At 44.6% G+C, this 27,766-nt stretch overlaps 1 protein-coding gene across 1 annotated transcript in view; it reads right to left on the reverse strand.

Annotated features, from left to right (window-relative positions):
• Window positions 1-27,766, reverse strand: part of LOC134541349 (uncharacterized) — a 368,043-nt gene that overhangs the window by 18,651 nt on the left and 321,626 nt on the right. The gene's annotated exons all lie outside the window — the stretch shown is intronic.

Below are 27,766 nucleotides of genomic sequence, written 5' to 3' on the forward strand. Positions count from 1 at the left end.
CTCTAGGAGGGAGCAACTACTCACACTCGCTGTCTCCCCTCTAGGAGGGGGCAACTACTCACTCGCTGCCTATCCTCTAGGAGGGAGCAACTACTCACACTCGCTGCCTCTCCTCTAGGAGGGAGCAACTACTCACACTCGCTGTCTCCCCTCTAGGAGGGAGCAACTACTCACTCGCTCCCTCCCCTCAAGGAGGGAGCAACTACTCACACTCGCTGCCTCTCCTCTAGGAGGGAGCAACTACTCACTCGCTCCCTCCCCTCTAGGAGGGAGCAACTACTCACACTCGCTGCCTCTCCTCTAGGAGGGAGCAACTACTCACTCGCTGCCTCCCCTCTAGGAGGGAGCAACTACTCACTTGCTCCCTCCCCTCTAGGAGGGAGCAACTACTCACACTCGCTGCCTCTCCTCTAGGAGGGAGAAACTACTCACACTCGCTGTCTATCCTCTAGGAGGGGGCAACTACTCACTCGCTCCCTCCCCTCTAGGAGGGAGCATCTACTCACACTCGCTGCCTCTCCTCTAGGAGGGAGGAACTACTCACACTCGCTGTCTCTCCTCTAGGAGGGGGCAACTACTTACTCGCTCCCTCCCCTCTAGGAGGAAGCAACTACTCACACTCGCTGCCTCTCCTCTAGGAGGGAGCAACTACTCACACTCGCTGCCTCTCCTCTAGGAGGGAGCAACTACTCACTCGCTCCCTCCCCTCTAGGAGGGAGCAACTACTCACACTCGCTGCCTCTCCTCTAGGAGGGAGCAACTACTCACTCGCTGCCACCCCTCTAGGAGGGAGCAACTACTCACTCGCTCCCTCCCCTCTAGGAGGGAGCAACTACTCACTCGCTCCCTCCCCTCTAGGAGGGAGCAACTACTCACACTCGCTGCCTCTCCTCTAGGAGGGAGCAACTATTCACACTCGCTGTCTCCCCTCTAGGAGGGGGCAACTACTCACTCGCTCCCTCCCCTCTAGGAGGGAGCAACTACTCACACTCGCTGCCTCTCCTCTAGGAGGGAGCAACTACTCACACTCGCTGTCTCTCCTCTAGGAGGGGGCAACTACTCACTCGCTCCCTCCCCTCTAGGAGGGAGCAACTACTCACACTCGCTGCCTCCCCTCTAGGAGGGAGCAACTACTCACACTCGCTGTCTCTCCTCTAGGAGGGGGCAACTACTCACTCGCTCCCTCCCCTCTAGGAGGGAGCAACTACACACACTCGCTGCCTCACCTCTAGGAGGGAGCAACTACTCACACTCGCTGCCTCTCCTCTAGGAGGGAGCAACTACTCACACTCGCTGTCTCTCCTCTAGGAGGGGGTAACTACTCACTAGCTCCCTCCCCTCTAGGAGGGAGCAACTACTCACTCGCTCATTTTCCAGCATTCCTCTACACTCCACGGCCTCTGGATAGCATGCTGCACAAACTCACTGCAAACTGAGCAATACAATAAAGTTATCCCTCGAATTATACATGATAATTCATAATGAGTAAAATTCTTTTATTAGTAAATTTTTATTGTATTATTATTTACTGTAATATATTTTTATTTCACCCATATTTTTTTGTTTACAAAAAAATTATTGACCCATCCTGTGTCACCTATAGCTCCCCCCGACTCCACAATAGATTTTGCCGTATACATATATACTTCACTTCCAGTTCGGGCGACCTTTTTTATGTCACTTCCGGGGACCTGCACATGTGTGTACATCAGTCCAGAGTTTATTATGTGCGGGCATTGTGATACACGTTCTATTATTATGTGCGGGCAGTGTGATACACGTTCCAATATTATGTGCGGGCAGTGTGATACACGTTCCAATATTATGTGCGGGCAGTGTGATACACGTTCCAATATTATGTGCGGGCAGTGTGATACACGTTCCAATATGACGGCCCTTTTTTCTCCTGTTCTTGACGACAGTAACGTTTGCGTTCTTTTGAACTGAACGACTGGTGACGTAGTTAAGAAAGTTAAATTTGAAAATATGCTATTTTTAAATTTACTCAAGAAGAGCATAAATCCCGAATGTTAACAGAAACAAACAAAAACAGTTTGTGCGGTTCTAAAAGTTTCCACCGTAATAGCATTCCATAAAAATTATTTTTCTGACTACGATGGTGTGACACGATTTGGAATTGTAGTCGCTTCGTCAAACTGGTGATGCTGTTGCGCGGTGATCCATAAAACACACTATATATTCATAATTAGCTTGTTTTTTTGTGTCCTAAATTTAATGGTTGCGTAAATTTCCTGCATGTGGCCGTATTTTATACACGAAAATGTCATGACCGACATAATTTCTATGTAATTTAACCTGACCATAAGCCGTTTATGAATAATGTTGGTTTTTGTGATGAATAAGATACGTGCTCTAGCTCATCACCAATGGAGGAGGTAAACTGTACAAAAATATCGTTTGGCTTGGCAGGCATGTTTTGCCGACGAATTTGTGGCGCGAGTTTAGTAGGACGAGACTGGAGTCTCAATAGCGCGACAGGGGCGATGCGAATAAAACATTTATGTAACTAATCAAGTTCGAAGCATCTTAGAATTCAGCGCTACATACTGACGTCGTACCTCCGTGCCTCTGGGTTAAAGCCCGGATCACAGCCCTGTCCGCAGCGCGCCGCGGCTTTGGGAATGACGTCACTTCCGCTCCGTGCGCGCGAGAGCAGTGCGCCGGCGTCCTGGTCTCCAGTCCCGTGCGAGCCACCTTCGAGGCTAGACGCGGCCGCGAGACGCTCCATAAACTCGCCGCTATTATCGCTTTTGGATTATGTTCTATAGTGTGTATAATCTCTTTTTTATCGTTTTCTTTACCGTGTGCGTGAGTGTTGTTTTGTATCTGGCGTGTCCGCGGGCCAAAACACGTGGACTAACACAACTAGCCTGCACCGCACATTTCTCCAGCGCGCGAGACGTCCCTCGGCAGCTACACGGGCCGGACGGTCCACCCCTGCCTCCCCGCAGGAGGCTGCTCTACGCGAGAGAGCTGGCGCCGGGCAACACTAGAAAACGGCCGAGCGATGTCCGCCACGTCTCCACGCATTCTACGGAGACGGGTACGCGACATTTGGCGCCCGTATGTATGGCGAACTGCAAGTCCACAGGAGAGCGCGTGCAGTGCGGGAAAAGAGTGTACAGTGAGTGATCAGACAGCGTGAAAATCCACCTGGGACAATGGATGGATTCACTTATTCACCTAGACAGTACTTCTGAACTCATCAACGCGAGGACGCAACCATTCCTTTCCCACGTTTTCAACACCTATCAGTTTCACGGTTCAGCTGATAACGCATCGCCGTCTCCCGTCCCGCAACCGGATTATATTTCCCGTCGATTCACCACCACCCCCCTCCAACGGGATAACGCACTGTGGTACCCCCTCCTTTTTCACCCTTTCGCCGTTCTGCCATCGGTGATCTTCGGGGCGCGCCGGCGGTGTTCGGGCGGGCGCGGTGATAGCCTGCGCGGGCAGGCTGCGCAGACGGAGCGGCCACGTGGGCCCCGTGTTTGTAAACAATGCTGCCGCGCGGGTTGACAGTTACATGCGCGACGTGTCAGCTACCGAAAGGAATGGACCTTGTGACAGGAGAGTGGCAGTGTCGGAACACGTGTACGTGCGCGCCACTGAGGCGCAGTGAGGTGAAGACAGAAACTGCTGAGGGTGTGTTGTTATGGGACAGGGATACATCATCAGAGCAGATGCATAGGGTAGCCCCGAACACAGCGAGTGCCGTGTACCGGGAAAAAGGGGGATGTGACGAGTGTGGAGGCTGCTCGGGCAACCGCGTCGGGTCGATGTTACCGAACCAGAATCCACCGTCGCCGAACATAATTGACTGGGACACACCTACGAACTCGGCAGCGCCGCCAGTCGCGTACGCTGTGCGGGTTGCCACAGGGGCTGGGCGTATAGTGCTGCCAGAGTTTAGCGGGCTCGTGCACGAAGACCCACGGGAGTTTGTGCGGTGGTGTGAGAGGCGCATGTTACTGTGCAGTGTGCCGGTAGAGGAGTGGACTCAGCGCACAAGCGAACAGTTGAATGGTCGAGCTCGTGAGTGGTGGACTCTATGGGGGCGATACGATATGCAGTGGCGGGAGTTCTCCACGCGTCTCATGCAGCGATTTGATGACCGCCAGGCAGTCTTGAGCTGCAAGGCCCGTTTCTACGGCGAGGCGCAGAGGGACACGGAATCGGTGGAGAGATTCCTGGCGGGCAAGTTGCAGCTATATCGTCGCATAGCCCCAGGGGAAGTGCCGGAGCAAGCGTTGCCGGACGTGACCGCGTTAGTGCGGGAAGAATTACAACCCTTCCTCAGGCCGTATTGCAACGGGTCTGTTGAAGAATATGTGCGACAGGCCGTAGCCACGGAGGGCAACCTGCAGCGCCTTCTGGGGCGACGGACAACTATGACCACTCCCGGACGAGAGCCCAGACACCAGTACAGAGCGCCCGCTCTCCCAGAGGGAGACATGCAGCTCGAACGTCCACGGCAGATGGTAGCACGGGCAATCGAAGGCCCACCGAGTGGCAGACGACAGACCACCGCACCAGAGTGGCGGAACGCGGGGAATCGGCGGGACGGAGGCCGACCACCCCAGTGTCGCCTTGGATGCCCGCAGGACACGTTCCATTGGCACCAGGACTGCCCAAGACAACAACAACTGGCGGGAAACGGGCAGCAGGGGGTGTAGGACCAACAGTTCTGCCCCCCACACCACCTAACCTCCTTCCCGAAGCCAAGGCCGAGACACACATAACACTGGGACAGCTCACCACCCCTGACGACCGGCTGATGCGGGTACCCGTCACTCTGAACGGGAGACCGACGGCTGCTCTCGTAGATACAGGTGCGAGCCACGTGTTCGTGGCCCAACACTTGGTGCCGCCAGCGGACGTCACACCGAGACGCTGTGCACTGCGTCTGGCCACGAGCACCGGAGTCGGGACAGCCATCGGGGACGCCATCATAACGGTGAGTGTGAGGGAGCTGGTTACCCAGACGGCAGCAGTTGTAGTAGAGGGACTCAGGGAGGACCTAGTGCTGGGACAGCCTTGGTTGGTAGAGCATGACACAGTGATAGCGCCGGCCTCTGGGCTAGTGAATGTTGGCAAACATGAGCGCCTGGCAGTGTATGCACTAGGTAGAGCACCACCTCCCCCGAGAGAGCCCACGAAGTTAGAAGATGTGGACAATGATGTACCCCCAGAGTATCAGGATGCGTTCAGGCGGCTCATAAGGGAAAGGCAGAGCATCTTCGCCACTGCCGACCCACTCAGGCGCACAACGGTGACAGAACACCGAATCCCCACTATGCACGACCAACCAGTGTATTAGGCCCCCAGGGGATATGGTTTCCGCGAGCAACGGGTGATACGTGAGCAAGTGCACGAAATGTTGCGAGATGGTGTCATTGAACCCTCCAACAGCGCATACAACTCACGCATCGTCCTTGCTGCCAAGAAGGATGGGACCATGCGCTTCTGTGTGGACTTCCGTCCCCTGAATAGTGTCACCATTAGTTCTCCACCACCGCAGATCAGTGTGGACGAGGCCTTGGCAGGCCTGGGCAATGCACGAGTGTTCACGACCCTTGACTTACGTTCGGGGTATTGGCAGGTGCCAATACACCCAGGTGACAGAGAAAAGACTGCGTTCACGGTGCCCGATGGTAGACGATTTCAGTTCTGTGCCATGCCCTTCGGGCTCAAGTGCGCGCCGGCCACATTTCAAGCTATGATGGCCCGCGTACTGGAAGGGTACATTGGCCAGTTCGTGACAGCCTACCTCAACGACGTGATTGTGTACTCCAAGACCTGGGAGGACCATGTGCAGCACTTGTCCCTGGTCCTGGAGCGGCTCCAGATGCACCACTTGACCTGTGCCACACAGAAGTGTCACATTGGACGGAGAGAGGTGGAGTTGTTGGGGCATGTGGTGGATGCTGAGGGAAATCGTCCGCACCCGATGCACCTGGCGAAAATTGCAGAAGCTGAACCCCCTAGAACCCGCAAGCAGTTGCAGAAGCTCTTGGGCCTCGCCAACTGGCTGCGGAACTATATCCCGCAGTTCTCCATGCTCACTGCCCCTCTGACAGATCTTTTGTCACCACGACAGCGATACCACTGGACACCGGCTGCACAGCAGGCGCTGGACAGCTTGAAGGCGGCTTTTCTCCGATGCCACACTCTGTCACGGATAAACCCCGAGAGGACGCTGTACGTGCAGACGGATGCGAGCGCCGAGGGGGTGGGCGCGGTGCTATATCAACGAGACGAAAATGGGGACAGGTGCATAATCGACTACGCCAGTGCCAAGTTCGGCCGCGCGGAACGGAATTACCACAGCAATGAACAGGAGTGCCTGGCTGTGGTATGGGCACTGAAGAAATACCGTCCCCACCTCGAGGGTAGGCAATTTGTATTGCGCACGGACAACCAATGCCTCACATGGTTGCGGACCCTCCAGGGGCGGAAAAGCAAACTCGTGAGGTGGGCGCTGTTTCTACAGTCGTTCGACTTCGTTATGGAGCACGTTCCAGGAGTAGAAAACGAGCTGCCGGATGCCCTGTCACGGGACCCTGAGGAGGGATCGTGCCTGAAGGACGAGGTATCTTGGGACGAGATACTGCCACCTGGCCGTGAGACGGATCACCACCACCCAAGGGACCCAACCTGCCGCCTGCTTGCTCTAGGTGTAGACGACGACCCGCCTCCTGCGGACATGGTCGAGCTGAAACGTCGGGTGCACGATGCCCAACGCACCTCTCAGGATGCTGAGCGCAGACGCGCGAAGCAAATAGCGGAACCATGTGAGACCTGGACTACGAGGGACGGTGTGCTCTACATACGAGGACTGGGACCCGATCAGGAGTGGCGCACCTATGTCCCACCGGAGGCACGTGAAGCGGTGCTGCGCTTTATGCATGATCACGACCTGGCCGGACACCCTGGGGCAGACCAAACACGGCGGGCGGTCGGTCAGCACTACCACTGGCCCGGCATGGCCCGGGACGTGCGGGAGTACGTGAGGACTTGTGAGATGTGCCAAGAGCGGAAAGCGCGGCGGAGCGACGGGATGGAGCAACAACAGCCTCGCATTCCCACTACCCCTTTCCAGTCCGTCGCGCTGGATGTCATGGGGCCATATCCCCGCACAGCCCGGGGCAAGAGATTCCTGGTGGTAGTGACCGATCTCTTTACCCGTTGGGTATAAGCTTACCCCACCAGCAATGTACGGGCCAACACCATTGGGACAATATTGCAAACGGAATTCTTCCCACGTTGGGGCTACCCGAGAGACCTGCTGACGGACAATGCCAGCCAATTCGTCGGGAGGCAGTGGCGGGAGATGTGCAACTCGTGGCACGTCGAACACCGGACCACACCTGCCTACCACCCCCGAGCCAACCCGACGGAAAGGCGAAACCAAGAGTTGAAAGTCCAGATGCGCATAAGGCTGGGTAGCGACCATACTAAGTGGGACAACCATCTTGCAGAGGCTCTGTTTTGTATCCGTCGCAGAACCAATGCAGCCACAGGAATGACCCCGGCGGAAATGGTCCAAGGCCACAATTTGCCCTTGCCAGGAGAATGGACAGCCCACGGGGTAGCCGATGAAGAAGAAGATCCAGAGGAGCGCCGTCAACGGCGAGAGGCAGAAATGACAACAGCGCTCGAACACCAGAGGGCCTATACTCGCCAGATAACACCGCAGACGACCCGAATGCCACCGGAACTCCAACCTGGAGATCTGGTATACGTGCGCACGCAGCCTCTGTCCAGCGCGCCGAAGAACTACAGTGCCGGGTTGAGCCCCAGATGGTCGGGACCACACCCGATCCTTAAACGGCTAAGTAGGAGCACCTACCTAGTCCGCCTTGATGGACGGCGGGCGCGAAAAGTGCACCGAGACACCATACGGAGAACATCAGTCCCAGGAGAAAATTTGGTCTCTGAAGATGTCACCCTGGTAGAAGTGGACGAAACGCCTACTTCCGACGACTCGATCACGCCCCGAGGCATGCGGGGCCTATTCCATGCCACCCCCAGCCCCGAAACAGCGACCCTGGTAACAGCAGGAAGCTCGGCCACAAGTCCGAGGCGACGCCGTCGGAGACGCACGACGCGGACACAGATCGATGACGTCACCGGGATGCCCGAGGCGGGCGCCGATGCGGCGGGCGAACAACCTCTGGTGACCGAACCGGACGAGGAGGAGGCAGCTGAGCCACTCTCCCCCACCCGAGGTGGATGGGGACATGGTGCCTCCCTCGCCGATGCAGAGTTCAGAGTCACAGTCGAGGAGCCGGCTGAGACGACCCCGAGACGCAACCGGCGACGTCGGCGAGCCCCACGTTACTTGGCAGACTATGTCACAGGCTCGGAGCTGGACGCGTTTGTGTACGACTACCCGGCGAGTACGGGGCGAGAAAGGCGGCCCTAACTCCAACGACCGCCGTGGGAGAGGGCGTCCCGATCCTGCTGCCTCGGGTGGAAGCACGGACGGCATTGACCCGGGCTTATCCAGGGGGGGGCATCTGACGTCGTACCTCCGTGCCTCTGGGTTAAAGCCCGGATCACAGCCCTGTCCGCAGCGCGCCGCGGCTTTGGGAATGACGTCACTTCCGCTCCGTGCGCGCGAGAGCAGTGCGCCGGCGCCCTGGTCTCCAGTCCCGTGCGAGCCACCTTCGAGGCTAGACGCGGCCGCGAGACGCTCCACAAACTCGCCGCTATTATCGCTTTTGGATTATGTTCTATAGTGTGTATAATCTCTTTTTTATCGTTTTCTTTACCGTGTGCGTGAGTGTTGTTTTGTATCTGGCGTGTCCGCGGGCCAAAACACGTGGACTAACACAACTAGCCTGCACCGCACATTTCTCCAGCGCGCGAGACGTCCCTCGGCAGCTACACGGGCCGGACGGTCCACCCCTGCCTCCCCGCAGGAGGCTGCTCTACGCGAGAGAGCTGGCGCCGGGCAACACTAGAAAACGGCCGAGCGACGTCCGCCACGTCTCCACGCATTCTACGGAGACGGGTACACGACAATACATAACGGATGCAATAGACTTTCAGAATTTTTTTTTCATCACGTCGCGAACGCGACATTACAAATATATCAATTAGATATTGGTTTTCGAAAGACGTGCATTTTTTAAATAAAATATACTGTGTTTATTCGTGAAATCTTTTAAAGGAGGTCATGCACAACCAATTTTCCCACTTTAATGTTAATATATCTTTTAACATATTCCTCTTAAACTTGTGAATTTAAAACCAATCTATTGACATTGATGAATGTCGTGTATTTGGTACGTATTCATGGCAAGAAACATTTTTAAATAGGCTGAAACATTTACGTTCATTGGCGTGCGGTAGAAACAACATGTTTACAGTAACGCGATATTCTGCTGCCGCATCGCATCATTTGCGTCACAATCGCCGAACTGCGTCGCCAGCTGTCAAGACAAGTGCTGATCAGCGGGACGAAGACTGAGCAAGGCACTTGACACGTGCCAGCAGATAAACAACAGTACAGTTTATCTTCAATGTTGCTTCCGAGCCGAGAGCCGTGGGAAGGTCGAGCTCGCTGGTTCCGGGTCTGCGCTAGTGACTGCAACTCCGGAGTCCTGCCCGGACACAAGTGCTTTGCGATTAAGTAGTTTAAAAGCCAAACAAGGGTCCGTTAGTGTCGTTGTTGAAATATCAAATTCATATTTCTCATTTGCATGGATGCGATTGTCGCGTGTCGTTTAAGAAGAGTGGTAGGTCATGTCATTCCACATGCAGCCTTCAAATGAACCTTTAACAGAAGACGACAATTTGTGTAAACATTTTGTGTTGTAAACCAAATGGCATTTAAAGGTTTTAATTCTCTATGTTTCTCAGGATAAAGATGAGGCCTTAGCTACGATAAGCGATACATTCGCTAACACCATCAACACTTAAAAGCAATTCAGTTAAGTGGTATATATTATTTGGAAGTGGGACAGACTCCGGTCCACCATCTTGGATTGTGACGTCTAGGCGGGCATCTTTGATGACCTCGACCTTTACTTTTAAAATGAAACTTAAAAATTTGCCAAAAAAACTCAAAATTTGCCACAATTTCCCAAACGTCACAAAACTCCGTCAGATAATCCAGCTTTCTAAAAACAAATTCGCCAAAACGCTTTAAAAATAAAAATAGTATTTCTCTATTTTGAGGGAAACATTGCATTTTGGGGAAAAATTTCTAGTATTATTACTCAAAAATTCAAAAAATTCCTAGTTGGAAAACCTAAAATATTCAAGATTGAGAGTGTGACGTAAACAAATATTTTTTTTTAAATTTTAATTAAGATTTTTTTTAAATCTATACATAAATTACATGTTCACTCTACCCGGAAATAAATCCGAGGACATAAAGATTTTAAGTTACTATGTATTTGAAGTAAGCAATTTTTTAAATTTTTTTTTCTAATTTTTTCGGTATTTGTTGGTCGAAAATTAAATATGACAAGTTTATATTGAAGGTCAAGGTCATGTCCTCGGAGGCCTAGGGCGGCATGTCGTCAGAGAATTTAAATCACTTTGTGGATTTTGGTTTCTTTCTAAGGCAAAAGTGTTTTGAGGTTCTTCGAATTTTGAATATTTTTGACATAATACGGGAAGTTTTTCCTCAAAAGAGGAATTTTTTCCTCGAAATAAAGATTTTTTTGTCAAATTTTTTTATATTTTTTGGATGATTGTTTTCCTAAAAAAAAAACTGTCAATTTTGGCGAATTTTGGAAAATTTGGAATGGCTAAGTCAAGGTCAAAGGTAAAAAAGGTCAATTTCATTCAAGACGGCCGCCATGACGTCAGAATCAAATATGGCGCACCGGCAAACAGGCACCACAGCCAGAAGCTAGTCCCAGCTCCGGTTATTATATACGACCTAGTTTATAATATTGACAAGAGCTCGATTTTCAAACAATATGTAGATGGACATGGGGTTGTTACCACAACGCCGAAATACCACAACGCCGAACGTACAATAACGCCGAATACCATAACGCCGAATGCCAAATTGACCGCAACGCCGACAGCTAGAAAACTGCTGTGTACCACAATGCCGAAAAATGTACCACAAACTAACCTAACCTAGGCTAGCCTAACCTAGCCTAACCTAACCTAACCTTACCTAACCTAACCTTTGTGGCAGTCCTGCATTTCTCAGCTTTAATGTATTTCGGCGTTGTGGTAATCCGTTGTTGTGGTACACAGCAGTTTTCTAGCTGTCGGCGTTGTAGTCAATTTGGCATTCGGCGTTGTGGTATTTCGGCGTTGTGGTGCGTCCCCATGGACATGTAGCTTCCCGCCTGAGGCCAGTCTACGTGGATAGACTGCAGCTGACACTCACAGGAGCCGGCTGTTCTACTCGAGGACAGACCTGTCGTTACGGCCAGCCTATTGAATGATACTTGTAAATATTTTTAACGTTGATGTAAATTGTAATTTTGTTTTTCTTCGTACTAATAAATATTTAAGACATCTGGATAGTTGCGATTTGCGTATCACATATATGAATATATTTCCTATGTGAAACCTAAATGTATTAACCTGATCCTAAGATTTACATCTCAGTGTGGAATGTAAAAAGTTTCGTAAAATTACATGTACAAAGGTTTAATAATTGTATATTATAGTAGAGTGATATTGAAATCTAGTACATAAGGTGTAGTCTCACACCAATATTCATTGTTATTCAAAATTTACTAAACGACACAATAAAATTAACTAACAGTTGCAGTATATACACATGAATAAATATATATATATATATGTGTGTGTGTGTGTGTGTGTGTATTTATAAATAACTGAGTAAAGATACACCAACAGCTATGATATAGGCCTACTTACAAAACAATATGAAGTGTTCTTATATTGTATTTCAACTTGAGAACATGAGTCATAATACACCATAATTCTATGTATCACTTACACTTACGTTGGTGGAGACTCTGCTGCCACATACATTTTGTGTAAAAGTAAAATAGTTTATCAGTGTAATATAAACTATTGCTGTATTAAAAATGGCTTTTAACTCAAAGTCAAGCTGTGAAAAGTTGATAGGCCATTTAAACGTGGTCCTGAATCATAAATTACATTTCTATAGTTTTCTGGTTGTAAGCATTTATCAAATACTTTGACAAATTTGTTTTCTACAAAATCATAAATATCCTTATTATTGATAAAAATCCATGCTAATTATAAAACTATTTAAGGTAATAGATGAAATTTTGAAAACAAAAAAAAACTCTTGGAAATGGCCACTAACAATATTAAGAACTCTAAAATATAATTTTTAAAACTGTTGTCTGTTTGTAAGTTTGTTTGTGTGTTTGTGTGTTTGTTCCGGCATCACTTGAAAACTAGTTGATGGATTTTGATGAGAATATATTAATTAGAAATGTCCAACGTCTTTGGCTTACTTAAACACTAGGTTACATACAAATATAATTTCAGTATTCCACTACACAGGGAAAAAAGTGGTAAATACGGTTTTAAGGTAGATAATTATTTCTCCAAAGCTAATCAACCATAACAAAAGATATGAGAAACCACCACAAATTTAACATTTTTTTAAATTAAATCCCTAAGGTTGTTTTAGTTAAACATATTTTAAATATGACACACTTTTTTAAAATGGTAAAATATCATGAATTCCCTGAAGTCGCGTGAACTAAGCGGCAGGTTATTAGCTAGTTTAAAATTTTAAAATGCTATAAATGTTTGGGGGAAAATTGTTTGCACGACTTACACGGCAAAAATTTTTAACCGGGTAACTTTAACCATTCAGTATGTAAAAAAATACTTTGCTAACTTAGCCAGTTATTTTATGACTAGACAAATTTACCATGTCAAAATTTTTGCCTTATAAGTCATCCAAATAGTATTTTTTCCCTGAAAGTATTTTTTTTTTATATTCATTTGAATTTTTTAACGATAAAATGATTGCGAGACAAAAATGTTTTAATGTCAGTAGCTATCTAACATTTTGGTGTAGGGAGAGGATATACATATTTATTTATTTAAATTGCATATAAATCACAAACTACGACACTTTTTGAATTTTTTTTTTTTAACTTGAGAACAGTGGCTTATCAAAAGTTCTCTGCTTGACGTTGAGTTGTGGGCCACGCTGTATATCGAGGGTTCAGGCAGTCGGCCTTGAGGAGGGGAGACACTCCCAAGAGCGCCCCGGGGAGCCGTGTGCCCGAGTGTGCCCGAGTGTGCCCGTGTGTGCCCGAGTGTGCCCGAGTGTGCCCGCGTGTGTGCCGGGGGTTATCACCACTCCCGCACCACTTCTCCCGATAAGTGCGACCCGCATCCCACACTCGCACTCGCTCACCTCAAGCACGTCGCTCCCGGAGGCATCGTGCGGAATGTTTAGTTTGAAATCACTCTAACATAACTGCCATTTCAGAGCCAGTCCCGCTCAAAGGTCTTTTTAAATTTTTGACGTGACAAAGTCTAATAAATCGATGAACACCGGCTGCACGCACGAAAAAGGATGACTCATTGTCTCGTTACGCACATTGTCCCGTTACGCTTTGTCCCGTTACACTCATTGTACGCATGCGCCGCATCTATCTCTTCCACTTAACTGGAACAACCATCAATTTGACTTTTTCGAGGCACATTAAACTTGAAACACTCCCATTCGTTTCCTACTTTTTCTATCATCGTCCTATCCTTAACAGAATAACACAGATTGGAAGAAGTTAAATAGCAAACATGTATAAAAGTTATAGTTAAAATAATCTCTTCGTTAAAGTAATAAAAATATTTAAATTAATGTGTGCAAATAAAAGTAAATTTATCAATTAAATTAAAGATTTCATTTCACCCCTTCTTCGTATCCATACAAAATAGTGATATTTCAATAAAAGTGATTCAATTTTATTCATAAAAGTATGCAATCATTTCATTAATGTTTTGTTATGACGTTGTCACGTTAAACCATCGTCCGTAAACCGACATTACAGACAGCCAATTATTTTTTGTTGGACCACAAATTTTCTCTCCGTACAAAAGTCACGCATGTTATTATTATTATTATTATAGGCGCGCGCGTGACGTTTCACCGCTAACAGAATATTATGTTACTACAAAATCTGTTTTAGAAAATATGATGCGAATCATAACCTGCAAGAGCATTATAGTGGTAAATATAGAGCAAACGACCTCAAATAATAATAACGACAAGTAGATCAACTTATGGCCAAGTCGTATGAGTCCAAATCTTGATTTGTGTAGAATGATATAAATACATATTTTTGTTTTCATATTATAGCGGGAAGCATTCCTTTATGATATTGGCAGTAAACTTTCTTTGTGAGTAGAATAGGAAAGGGGCTCCGGGCACAGGGTCCAGAGTGTGGAGCCAGTGGAGTCAGTGGAGCCGACCGCCGTCTTGGATTGTGACGTCACGGCGGCCATCTTGGTTGATTGTGACCTTGAACTTGACCTTGACCTTGACCTTATACCATCAAAATTTTCCAAAATGTACCAAAATTCCTAAAAATTATCCAAAATTCGCCAAAATTTCCATTTTTTTTAAAAAAAAATTCCGCCAAAAAATCTCAAAAAATTTGCAAATTCAAAACTTAGGATTTCGAAAAACCCCAAAAGTCGTTTTTCTTAGAAAGAACACAAAATCCTAAAAAAACGGCTTAAGAATCCATGTCTACAGCCTCCGATAAGCCATTTATAGGAATAGGGATTCCATGACCGCCAACTTCGATTATGACGCCACCGTTGCAATTTCCGTTACGCCCGCCATCTTGAAAATCTTTATTATCGGATTTTAATGAAAAAATTTAAATTTTTAAAATATACAATTAATAAAATTTTAATAAAAATAAAAAAAACAAACATTTACGACATAGAGCTCGGAGTCCTCGGTTCGAACCCGGAGAGGGCAAAAAAATAAAAATGGCGACCGATCCTTCCCTCACTGTGGCTGCTGGCAGACTGACCCCCACCACTTGTTTCATAGCATATATATCATCAGGTAGTATGACGTCATGTCCGCCATCTTGAAAATCCGTAATTTTTATGTTAGAAAATCGGGAAATTTTTTAAAAATCATTAAAAATTTAATTAATAGAATAAAATAATAAAAATCTTTCAAAACACCGTTGCACTTTTTGTTACGGCCACCATCTTGAAATTCTGTAATTTCAATGCTAGAAATTCGGGAAAAATTCCAAAATTCATAAAAAATTTACTTATTAAAATTATGATTGATTCGTTCGATTACCGTCCTTGGTTCGATCCCTAGGCAATGCAAAACATATTAATATTGTGTAAAAATTAATAATTTCAATAAATAATGATCAAAGTCCTAAAAGAGGCTTAAAATCCTATACTACCAGCCTCTAGTAAGCCGGTATGTCCACCATCGTGGATATTCGTATTTATTGACCCATAAATTTATAAAAAAAATCAATCATTAATTTAAATATTGAATCTATACTTGGATCGATCTCGGGCGATTCTAAACAACTTTAATTTAAAATAATATCACAAAATTGACAGGTTTGAGAAAATAAAAACACCGCTAGTTCTTTCAAAAGACAAAAAATTTTATTACATAAATTCTATACTACTACAAGTACAAAAAAACACAGACAAATCACTAAAATCTTGTGGATTTTTAGATTTCTGCATCTGCCACCCACGAATTAAAGCGAGTTGGAAAGCCCCACCACTTGACGTAGGATAGTCCATTTCTTCGTTTTATAATCTTCTCCACCAAGTACGTATCGGGATAAAACGTAGGCTGTATCTCTTCGGCATAGAAGCCGCCACGAATAGGTTTGTGGTCCAAATCCTCGAGGTAGTAGGTCCTAGTCTCTGATTCACGTACATGTGTCACACGGAAAAGTTCGGGACTCCAGTTCGCAATGAAACCTTTCTCGAAGATACCTTTTTGGTCAGTTGTGCGCAATGACTCGAAGAGGTAAGATCAAAAAAACACGTCGGTGCAGGACTCGTGAACTCGCTGATAAACAGTCTGCCATTCGAGCTACATATCCCCGGATACAGATTCTGCGGCCCCGGTACTAAACTAGCGACAAGGTTAGCTAGCGGTGACGTGGGCATTAATTCTCTCGACGAAAAGTGCAAGCAGCACGATATTGCATATTCATTAAGCAAGAATCTGGAATCCAGGCACCGGGCCGACGAGATATTGGCACAGGAAGCCGAAGATATAAGTAAATCGTCGAACGCGGGACTAGGAGAGAAAATCGCGGCCTGGGCGTTTCCAAAATCATGAAAGCAAAGACCAAATCAGGACTGGGTGCTCGTCGAGCCAGCTCCATCAAGTCAAAGACTAACTCACGCAAGACCAAACGCAAGTCTGGAGCAGGCATACAAAAAGCCAAGCAATAATTACAGACTCTCGACAAGAAGATTATAGGAGGATTTCTTCCTTTGCTTTTGCCTGCATTGGGTGCTCTCGGCGGCCTCACCGGTGCAACAAGCGGGGCGAGGGAAAAGTACCATAATGGAAAACTACCATAATGGCGTTTTTCCCCTTGGCCTTTTCGAAACAGGGGGGAAAAGTACCATATTGGAAAACTACCATTAGTTAAAAGGACGAGGGGGAAAACTGCCATAGTTTCGTATACACTCCATGGAATGAGTACCACGGCTTTGCTCTCAGAGTAGTGTATAGAATACGTCGCTAGGTAGCGCTGGCAACACCAGCAGTTTATTTGGTTCACTTAAAAGACTACAGATAGCACTTCTGACGGCGAATTAAGGGAACCCAACGTATAAAATAAATATGGTAGTTTTCCATTATGGCATTTTTCCCCCCTGTTCCTTGGCGGCCGAGGGGAATTCTGCCATTATGGTAGTTTTCCATCATGGCATTTTCCCCCCCTGTTCCACGGAAACCATGGGGAATTCTGCCATTATGGTAGTTTTCCATTATGGCATTTTTCCCCTTGCTTCGAAGGTTGCCAGGGGGAAAACTGCCATTATGGTAGTTTTCCATTATGGCATTTTTCCCCTTGCTTCGAAGGTTGCCAGGGGAAAACTGCCATTATGGTAGTTTTCCATTATGGCATTTTTCCCCTTGCTTCAAAGGTTGCCAGGGGGAAAACTGCCATTATGGTAGTTTTCCATTAAGGCATTTTTCCCCCTGTTCCGTGGAGGCCCAGGGGAATTCTTCCATTATGGTAGTTTTCCATTATAGTACTTTTCCCCTGCTCCTGTGGATGACAAGGGGAAAACTACCATAAAGGAAAAACTAAAAAAATTCTGATTAACTACAATATTTATCTGTTAATTCAATATATATAATTTTTAATACAGTTATATGTACAATTATATACATAATTATTTATAATTATTTATAATTATTTATATTTAAAATTATTTAGTCTAATTTCTAATTTCCTAGCTATCTCGATTTCTCATTATAGTAAAACCAGAAATATTATTTTATTAGAAAGTGTTTAGTGTGAAATTTATAAAGCAAGCTAAATAATTAAACCAGAAGTGTACCTATGTAATTGGGTTCCATTTTTCCCCTTTTTTTTAATCTAAGGGTTGGTATTTAATTATAATAAAATTAAACATATCGCTGTTGGTAATCAAAGTTTCGTAGTAAACTAGGCTTACAACCCACCAATTGTAACTATAACCGTAGGTAGTCTGGCTTTTAAGAGAAAATATTTGGAGGCAGAGTAAGATATAAAATTTAAGATTTTTATAGAAATGTTTCTGAGGGGAAGTGTGGTCGCTAACGGATTTTTTTTTTTTTCACAAATATATTGCCAAAACCATTTTTTTACGTCTATCCGTGGACAGCTATTATTATGTTATTTTACGTGTTTTAGGTTAAAATTTCCATGTATGAAAGTTAACCCTTTCTCTAACATGGCTTATAATTGTCTTAATAAGTGTTAAAATAAGTGGCTACTCTATAATTATGCATATTTTGTGGCGGTTTTTTTATCTAACTAATAAGGTTAATATTTATTAAATAATAAACAATGAAATAATTTATTTCTGTTAAAATATTTATAATAGATAGGAAACTTTAGATGTAAGACAATTCTGGGGGTATGGGGAGTGACCCTTCTCCCTTCGACTTACCCCTACATTTCCTGTATGAGCACTTAATAATAAAAATTGTCTTGATATATTAGTGCTCTTCATTCATATGAAGAACTCTCATGATTTCTGTACGAGCCCCCGGCATGACTAAAATATATGACCACAGAGTCGGTACCAAATAGTTTGGGACCCACTATCATTATGTCTTAAAAATCGGCGTTCAATGGTGTGGCGTAAAAAAATATCTTTACTTTCGCTTCCGAAAACCATGGGAAGGTTAAAATTCAAGAGAATAGTTTACGTTAATGTTGCCCATTATCTTTCGGTAGGATTTGAAAATGAATCTCAATACTTTAATAAAATTTTAATGCTACCGACTTGGTTTCACAAATGTGGTAAATACAACAAATTTTAAATGGAGATGTCATGACACAAAGTTGAAGCACAATTTTGACTATAGAATTCGGCCTTTGTGTTTTCAGTTTTAAGTGTTGGAAGTAATGTTTTTCTGAGCACTAAAAGTATTATTTTTGTTAGTACATATTAAATAAAATAAAAGATACCTATTTCAATACTTTCATTATACTCCAATTTCCAAAATAATCCAGTTTATTTACCTCTCGAATAAATGTGGTTGTAAAAGTTTTCCATAAATTTTTGTTACGAATTACAACCTCAAACTAAACGAGGTATGGGTGAAATGTTACTTTATATCGTTCTCAGACACTGCAACGAATGTTTGTCTTTTAGCTAGTGTTTTTGAGGTTAGTATAACCTGGCCAGTAACCGTGGCTGCTAGGATACCTACAAGCCTTTAATTTGTGGATAGTTACATGTTTCTTCAGTTTTTTGGACTTGTAAATATTGTGTGTAATTTAGTATATAGTGTTTAGAAACATTTGAATTTTGAACTTCCCGCGCTGCTTGCTAGCAGCGCCAAGTTTTTCAAGTTGGCTGCCTGCCAAGTTGGGTAGCCTTGCAGCTTCCGGCAACGAAGCAACAGTTGTTGAGCCATCATGGCGGTAAGTTGTTCTATCGTGCACGCTTGCTGCCAATCGAGTTGTTCGCGAGTAAATCGTTATTAATTGTTTCGTTTTATATGGATTTTACAGTCTTGTACGTCTCTAGACAAAACATTTGGTACTCCAGGCCGGATCGTTCCGGTTTTTTCTGGTGTTTGAAATGTGATTCGTGTGCACGTGGTAAACAATCACACTTCGTTCATGTTATTTCGTGCACTATCTTTCGTTATTTAGAGTATTTTCATGGTCAATATCTCTTCGGCAACGTGTTTTAGAAGAAATTCGCAGAGATTTAGCGATCTAAGAAGCTGTTATATTTTCTTTGTTTTCGTGTAATATATTTCGTGTTGGGGTTATGTTGTATTATTTATCGGCGTCTGCTCATGTTTTTCGTTGCGTTAGGTATTTTTGCTGGATATAAATTTTGATTTGCTGTGTCTAACCTTGGTTGTATTGGTCTTTGTTGTGTTTATTTCTTTGTTGTGCCTTTTTGGTTATTTCGTCCTTTGCTTCTGTGTGTGACCATGGCAGATATAGGCTCGGTACTCGTGCGTATCCAATTAGCAGAGGCTCGGCTCAAACGTGCTGTCGACCTGTCTCAAAGTGTTGTTGACGATGTTTCTAAGCAAGGATTGTTTCGGGCCACAGTTCGTGATCTACCCCGAGTCCGTGATAGGTTCGAGGCGGATTTTGTGGTTCTTGGGGCAACACAAAATTCTGACATCGATCTCTCAGAACTGACGGCACGTATGGACGATTTCGAAGAGAAATATTTTGAAGTCATGGCGACGGTAAGTGCCCTGGAGGGGTGCTCGATGGTGAGTTCAACATCGTCAAGGCCCAAGGTGAGCAATTCTAGGGTGGCTTTACCAAAAATTATGCTTCCAAGTTTTGAGGGTAGCATTAAAAATTGGCCTAACTTCTCCAACCTATTTTGCACTCTCGTTGCTAACAATAGTGGCCTTTCATCTGTTGAAAAACTGGCTTATCTGAAGACTGCTCTCAGTGGTGAACCCCTCAGCATGATTCAGGCCTTGCCCATGTTTGAAGTAAACTTTGATGGGGCTTGGAAACTACTTGTTGGTAGGTACGAGAACAAGAGGCTCATTGTGTCGGTTCATGTGGAGGCTTTACTTCAAGCACCCTCTGCATCAGCTGACTCTCCCAAGGCATTGCGCCAACTGTTGAACACTGTTACAGAGCATGTGTCTGCACTTAAGGCCTTGTCTGTCCCTGTAGACCAGTGGGATCTGATGCTGCTGCCCATTCTATGCAAACGGTTGGATACTGCCTTACAAACACAATGGGAAATGACATTAGCAGACGAGTTTCCCACTCTTAGTAGTTTCACTTCGTTTCTTGAAAAACATTGTCGTGCTCATGAGGCTGTGATAGCTTCCCGTTCTAGGAGTTCAGGAAATCAGGTCCCCAAACAGATGGCTCAGGGGTACCAAAACAGCTGGAGGCAGTCTCGATGTCAGTCTGTACACACATTAGTAAGTTCTCCACAGTCACAAAGTGGTCTCTTGTGTAGTGACATTCAAGTGGTTAGGTCATGCCCTATCTTCTCACAGGGTAGCCCCAAGGAACGATATGCAATAGTAAAGGAACATAAGTTGTGTCTGAATTGTCTTTCCCCATCACATCGATCAAATTGGTGTCCATCTAAGTCATCATGTCATCATTGTAAGGTACGTCACCATTCCATGCTGCATTTTGGGGGTCAGCGATCAGATGAAGACTCCATCTCATCCAACTCAGACAAGGAACCACAATCATCTGACTCTTATCCTGCCACTGCTGCAGTAACTGCTGCTAAATCTACCTCAACAACAACAATATTGTTGCCAACTGCTCAAGTACAGATTTTTGATCGTTCTGGTGTGCCTGGTGTTGTAAGTGCTTTTCTAGACACTGCCAGTCAAGCCAGCTTTATCACCGAACTGTGCCTACAAAAGCTCCGGCTGGTTCGCAGACAGGCCCATCTTCCGATACATGGTTTGTGAATGTGGCTAAATCCTCCACATCAGTTGTCATCTTTCCAGTGGGCAATCCAGATAATCAGTTTGCCTTGGATGTATTTGTGTTACCACGCATTACCAATAACTTGCCGAGTGCCAAACTTTCATCGGATGTGCGTCGATCAGTGGCTCATCTGAAGCTTGCTGATCCTTCTTTCGACACCCCTGGTCCTGTTGACCTGCTTATTGGTGCTGACCTATTTCCTCTTCTCGTAACTGGAGGCAAGATTGAAGGGTCTCCAGTGGCTATCGACTCTGTTTTGGAATGGATTCTCATGGGAAAGGTGGACACCAAACTTCCACCATCCGGCCTGGAATCGCATTGTGTCACACTGTTTACTTCTTACCCTCCATTAGATGATGTACGAAATTTCTGGGAAATTGAAGAATTCCCACGTATATAATACAAGTCTCCTGAGGATGTTTGTTGCGAAACCATAATTGCCGAAACTCATGTCCGAAATGAAGGCCGATATAGTGTGTCCCTGCCATTTCGCCACTCGAGACCTGAGTTGGGCAACTCTATACCCCAAGCTATAAATAGGTTTATGCGCCTAGAGAGACGCTTGAAAGGTGACTTAAAGCTCAAACTGATGTACTCAGAGTTCATGGAAGACTATCTTGTCAAGGGTCACATGGAGAAGGTTCCAGATGATCAGATTAATGTGACTCCAGCATATATCCCCCACCATTGTGTCGTGAAGCTGGAAAGCTCAACCACAAAGCTGCGGGTAGTGTTTGATGGGTCTGCTAAGAGCTCATCAGGTGTCTCATTGAATGACACACTGCTAACCGGTCCCAAGCTGCAAAGCGACATTTTTGACCTACTGTTGAACTTTCGGCTACATCCCTTTGTGTTCACGGCAGATATTAAACAAATGTACCGTCAAATATCTGTTCTGCTCCAGCACCAGGACTACCAATGCATTGTTTGGCGCTTCTGTGATTCGGAACCTGTGCAGGATTATAGATTGAAGACGGTGACATATGGCGTCTCCTTAGCTCCGTTCTTGGCCCTTCGAACTCTTCAACAACTGGCAGTCGATGAGAAAGACTACTTTCCAGCAGCCTCAAGAGTTTTGCAATCCGATGTGTATGTCGATGATGTGGTCACTGGTTCTCACACTCTTGAATCTGCTCTGGCCATCCAAGAGGACCTTCTAGCTCTTCTTGCCAAAGGGGGCTTCAAGTTGAGGAAATTCATGAGCAACCATTCAGCGCTCATAGACTGGCTTCCGCCTGAAGATGTTGATATACCCCAATCATTTGATCTGTATCCTGAGAGTCAAGTTGTGGTCAAGGTCTTAGGACTTCAATGGAACCCAGTCTCGGACACCTTCTCCTATGTAATCCGAGGCCACTCGAGTCTTGTTACGAAGAGGAGCATCCTTGCCAACGTAGTCAGAATATTTGATCCTCTAGGATGGCTTACTCCACTGTTAATGTTTGCAAAGCATATATTGTTACTGTTGTGTGTGCGGTCATTTGACTGGGATGATCACCTCCCCCCTGATCTTGTTTCTCAGTGGGATCATTTTATCCAGGAGCTCCCTCGTTTGTCCTCCATTGCTGTCGTTCGGTTCATTAAGGGTCCAGAAGGCTCTACCTATCAACTGCATGGTTTCTGCGATAGTTCTGAAATTGGTTACGCGGCTGTGGTGTACCTGCGCATAGTGTGCCCGGATGATCGAACCATCATTCGTCTGCTGATAAGTAAATCCAAGGTTGCACCAGTCAAAAGCCAAACCTTACCTCGTCTGGAGCTTTTTGAAGCACTACTGTTGGCTCGTGTGCTCAACCATGTGATTGAGACTTACCAATAAGTTTTGCCTGTATCTTCCATCACAGCCTGGACAGACTCACAAGTGGTTTTAGCATGGATTAACTCATCTCATCAGTTGAAGACTTTTGTAGCTAACCGGGTAAGCGAACTCCAAGAGCTTACCCGTCCCAGTTGGTGGAAACACGTACTGTCAGAGTTCAATCCTGCTGACTGTGCCTCTCGTGGTCTCTTCCCTCTTCAACTATTGGATCATCACTTGTGGTGGACTGGTCCACCGTGTTTAATAGAGTCACCCGGACAGTGGCCTTCCCAGTCACCACATGCAGTGGAAGTGGATCCTGCTGTGATGGAGAAGAAGACTGTCACCTTCACCACTGTAATGTCCTCTGATGATCTTGGCCAGTTGTCAATGCGATTCAGTCGACTAACCAGGCTTCTGCGTGTCACGTGCTTTTTATTGCGCTTTGCCCACAACTGTCGCGTGTCACTGAAAGAGCGCAAGACTGACAATATGTCTCCTGATGAGCTGAATAAGACTTTACATTTTTGGCTCTTCTGGGTACAATCACATCATTTCAAAGAGGATATAAGTGCTCTGAAGAAGGGACAGTGCATTTCCCCTCAGATTCGCAAACTAGTATCCTTTCTTGATGACAGTGGCCTGATAAGGGTAGGTGGTAGTTTAGCTCACCTCAGTGTTCCTTTTGAGCAGAAGCACCCGGCGCTGCTTCCAAAATCTCACCATTTGACTGATATCATTATTAACCACTATCATAAAAAGAATCATTATCCTGGAGTTCAAACTCTTAGAGGAATTATTAGAGAACAATTCTGGATTCTTGCAGATAAGGATGCCATCTCTCGCTGCTTGCGTCACTGTGTTCCATGTTTCAAGCAAAGACCAGTAGCAAGCACACCTCTCATGGGCGATCTTCCCGCTATGAGAGTGCAACAGGTTAAACCATTTGCCAAGGTAGGAGTTGACTATGCTGGTCCTTTTATGGTTAAACTTGGTCGGGTCCGTGGGGCAAAGGTTTTGAAGGCTTACCTTTGTATTTTTGTCTGCTGTGCGACAAAGGCCGTTCATGCAGAACTAGCTTCAGACCTGTCCACTGAGACCTTTATTGGAGCCTATAAACTTTTCTTGCCAGGCGTGGGAGAACATCTGATATCTACAGTGATTGTGGGACCAACTTTGTCGGAACTCACAATCGTCTTAAGGAACTTCAGCAACTTCTGTCGTCGGCACCACACCAGCAGGCTGTCACTGATGCGTTGTCCCAGCTCGGTGTCATGTGGCACTTCAACACTCCTGCTGCTCCCCATTTTGGTGGTTTGTGGGAGGCCGGGGTAAAGTCTTTCAAGACTCACTTAAGTAATGTTATTGGTGAACAAGTGCTCACATTTGAAGAGCTTTACACCCTTCTAGTGCAGGTGGAAGCTACGTAAACTCGAGACTCCTGTTCCCTTAGAGTTCTGATCCCATTGACATCAGTGCTCTAACCCCTGACAATTTCTTAACCCGGGAGCCACTGGTCACATTACCAGAGCCTAATTTGAGGGATGTACGGCTAAACCGCCTTCAACATTGGCAACTTGTGGAACGCCTCCAACAGGACTTTTGGCATCGTTGGCACATGGATTACCTACACACGCTCCAGCAGTGGCAGAAATGGCATGAGCAGGGTGTTAGTCCCACTGCCAACCAACTTGTGCTCCTGAAATAAAACAGACTCCCACCTCTTCAGTGGCGCTTAGGGCGCATCGTGGAGCTCTATCCTGGGAAAGATAGTGTTGCCAGAGTGGCTACTATCCAGACTTCTAGTGGAACTTTGAAGCATCCTGTGGTGTAGCTCTGCCCACTACCGTACGATTGTTGAAATGGGACATTTCAAGGCGGGCGGTAATGTTTGGACTTGTAAATATTGTGTGTAATTTAGTGTATAGTGTTTGGAAACTTTTGAATTTTGAACTTCCCACGCTGCTTGCTAGCAGCGCCAAGTTTTTCAAGTTGGCTGCCTGCCAAGGTGGGTAGCCCTGCAGCTTCCGGCAACGAAGCAACAGTTGTTGAACCATCATGGCGGTAAGTTGTTCTATCGTGCACGCTTGCTGCCAATCGAGTTGTTCGCGAGTGAATCGTTATTAATTGTTTCGTTTTATATGGATTTTACAGTCATGTACGTCTCTAGACAAAAATCAGGCTTTTTTTTATAGAAATATATGGTAGTTATTTACTAAGTATATTACGTCAGTCAGTAAGAAAAAATGTACTGGCATCACAATTCTCAGAAATTCGCAAGATATTGGATCAGTTATTTTATCTCTAGTGTAATTAAGTATTAAAATCTTTATTATTACTTCTAAAAATAGTGAAATAATATCTTCTTTTTTATTGTGATAGTCGTATTTCGTTAAAAAGATTATAGATGGTGTATGCTTATTGAAGTCACTTACCTGTTACTGGTGTGAAATACTGTTGGTCCACACACATAACACTGATATTAATACGCATCACATTTGTAGTAGTAGTTTAAAATATTGAGCAAGAACTTATCTGTCTAAAACGGTTATTTCTTTAAAATGTAATGGAAGGAGTTCTTTGGTTTGATAATTATAATAATCGCTTTTTATTTGTTACATATAATGAAAATATCTCAAAATTTTATGTTATTTAAATAATTATTTTCAAGGGCTAGTATAAATTTTAATTACAAAAAGTAAGGATGAATCTTTCTAGGGTTAAATAAAGGAATGTGACCATATAGTCCTAAGTATTGAACGACATGAGTACACTATAACTATTTATGTCTAAGAGTAAAATATTTAATATTAGTTTTTATCATTTTAGTTCTAGATTTTTTACTCTATCTCCTAGTAAGACATGATTAGTCGTCACTGTGCGAAAGATTTTTATAAATGAAAGCGTAACTGTACTTGCAAAACCTTTCATCGCACAGTTATCTTGAAAGTTAAAATGTTGGAGATATTTTTTGTGATTAGATCAACATTATTAATTTTATGCTGAAACCAAAAGCTAATTCATAGATTTTTGGTGACTGCATTTTTTTTGTAATGAAAGTAAATCTCTTAGTTTTATAGAACAATAATTTAAAAAAATAAAAATATACGTTTTAAACAGAATTTAAGACTGTTTGCCTGTGAACTTCTCCTTTCTTTAGACTGGATAGAGTTCCAGCACAAACCAGATTTTGTTTTTGTAATTTTTGATTTTGTGTTTTTATTATTTTTTTTTGTGTTGTTTGAACAAAACGAACATTGGTTTTCTCAGTGTGATCCTGATTATTCTTGTTAATTTTTTATCGAGTTTTTCCAAGTGCTTCAGATTACTTCTGAGTATACAATCCACACATGATTATATTTATAGATGAGAATTTGAATTTTATCTAGAGTGATGTTTAACTGATGAACTCCTGTTCACATGTGGAATATAGAATAAAGCAATCCGTACATATATGATTAATTTATCTTAAAAACAACTGAGAACACTTACATACGAGATGAACTTCCGTCCTTTTCCTTGATGTCTAGCGAAGCCTACCTTCTCTTGCGATCGTGAGTGAGCATCCCGCATCCCACATAAAAAAAATACTGCTCAACAAGTTAGGACATCTGTTGATAAGAATTAGAACTGCTTGCAACATTTTATCTTGCATGAGATAATTTAATTTCCCGATGATCAAATATTGAAAATTCTATTTAAATAAATGTTACAATCATAAATAGCTTGCGTCTGGTACTCGCTTGAGAAGCTTACATGGATCCTGTTTCTATGTCTGGCGTTAAATCGCAAGGACATCGATCCAGATACTGCAGCAAGGAATTTGTCCTGAGAAAGAATGCTAGATGACATGAGAAGAATGACTGTGTTAAAAATCCACTACGTATAATGATAAGTTATGCTCGGTGTAGCAAGTCGTTTACATGTAAAGAAGGCTTAAAAAGGCACATAAGAACTTGTAAAGCCAAACTTCCTTACGAGGTAGAGGACAGTGCTGGAGCAACTACACTAAAGAATAGTGTGCAGCATAGTGTGAATAATTATCCTAGTCTTGAACGTGATTATGTTCATAGCTCTCCGGACCTTGTCAAAGAACTTAAATTGAAGGATGCTGGTTGTTTAAGGAAGACTGAAGACTATGGAAATAGCATGAGAACTGAGAATTCACTCAGGCCGAATTCAGGTAGATTGTCCGTCCATACTTTGTTCACATGATGGACACTTTAAAAGAAAGTTTGAAGACGAAAAAACTTCGAATTCTTACAGTAATACTGCTGAAGATGATTACTTCTACGATAATGATCTCAGTGGCTCTAAAGCTAGTGGCATGACCAAAAACTGCTATGGTTTACCTAACAGTGTTGCTGTCATAACTTCGAAACACACAACTTAGAAACACACAAGATAGAATTTTCTAAGTTATGCCAGATCTAAGTTACGACTTTCTAAGTTATGACGTTTCTAAGTTGTGTGGTTATACGTTGCGTGTTTCTTAGTTACGTGTTTATAAGTTATGATAGTTCTAACTTATGACAGTTCTAAGTTACGTGGATTTTTTCGAGGTTTCTAAATTATGACTGTTCTAAGTTGTGTGTTTCTAAGTTATGTGTGGTTCCCTACCTGGAGCATGCAAGATTGAAGACGGTGATGAAGTCTTGAGACCGAAACGTCAGAATCAGTACGATAAAATAAATCATTATGATCCAGCTTACGGAGATCGATGGTATGATGGTGACTTTGAGACTGATGTTGAAACTGGAGATTGCAGAGCTCCTAAAACTTTGTCTAATAATCAAATGAGGAAGTTGACAGA

Source organism: Bacillus rossius, chromosome 18 (genome assembly GCF_032445375.1).
Source record: "Bacillus rossius redtenbacheri isolate Brsri chromosome 18, Brsri_v3, whole genome shotgun sequence".
Classification (NCBI taxonomy): Eukaryota; Metazoa; Arthropoda; class Insecta; order Phasmatodea; family Bacillidae; genus Bacillus; species Bacillus rossius.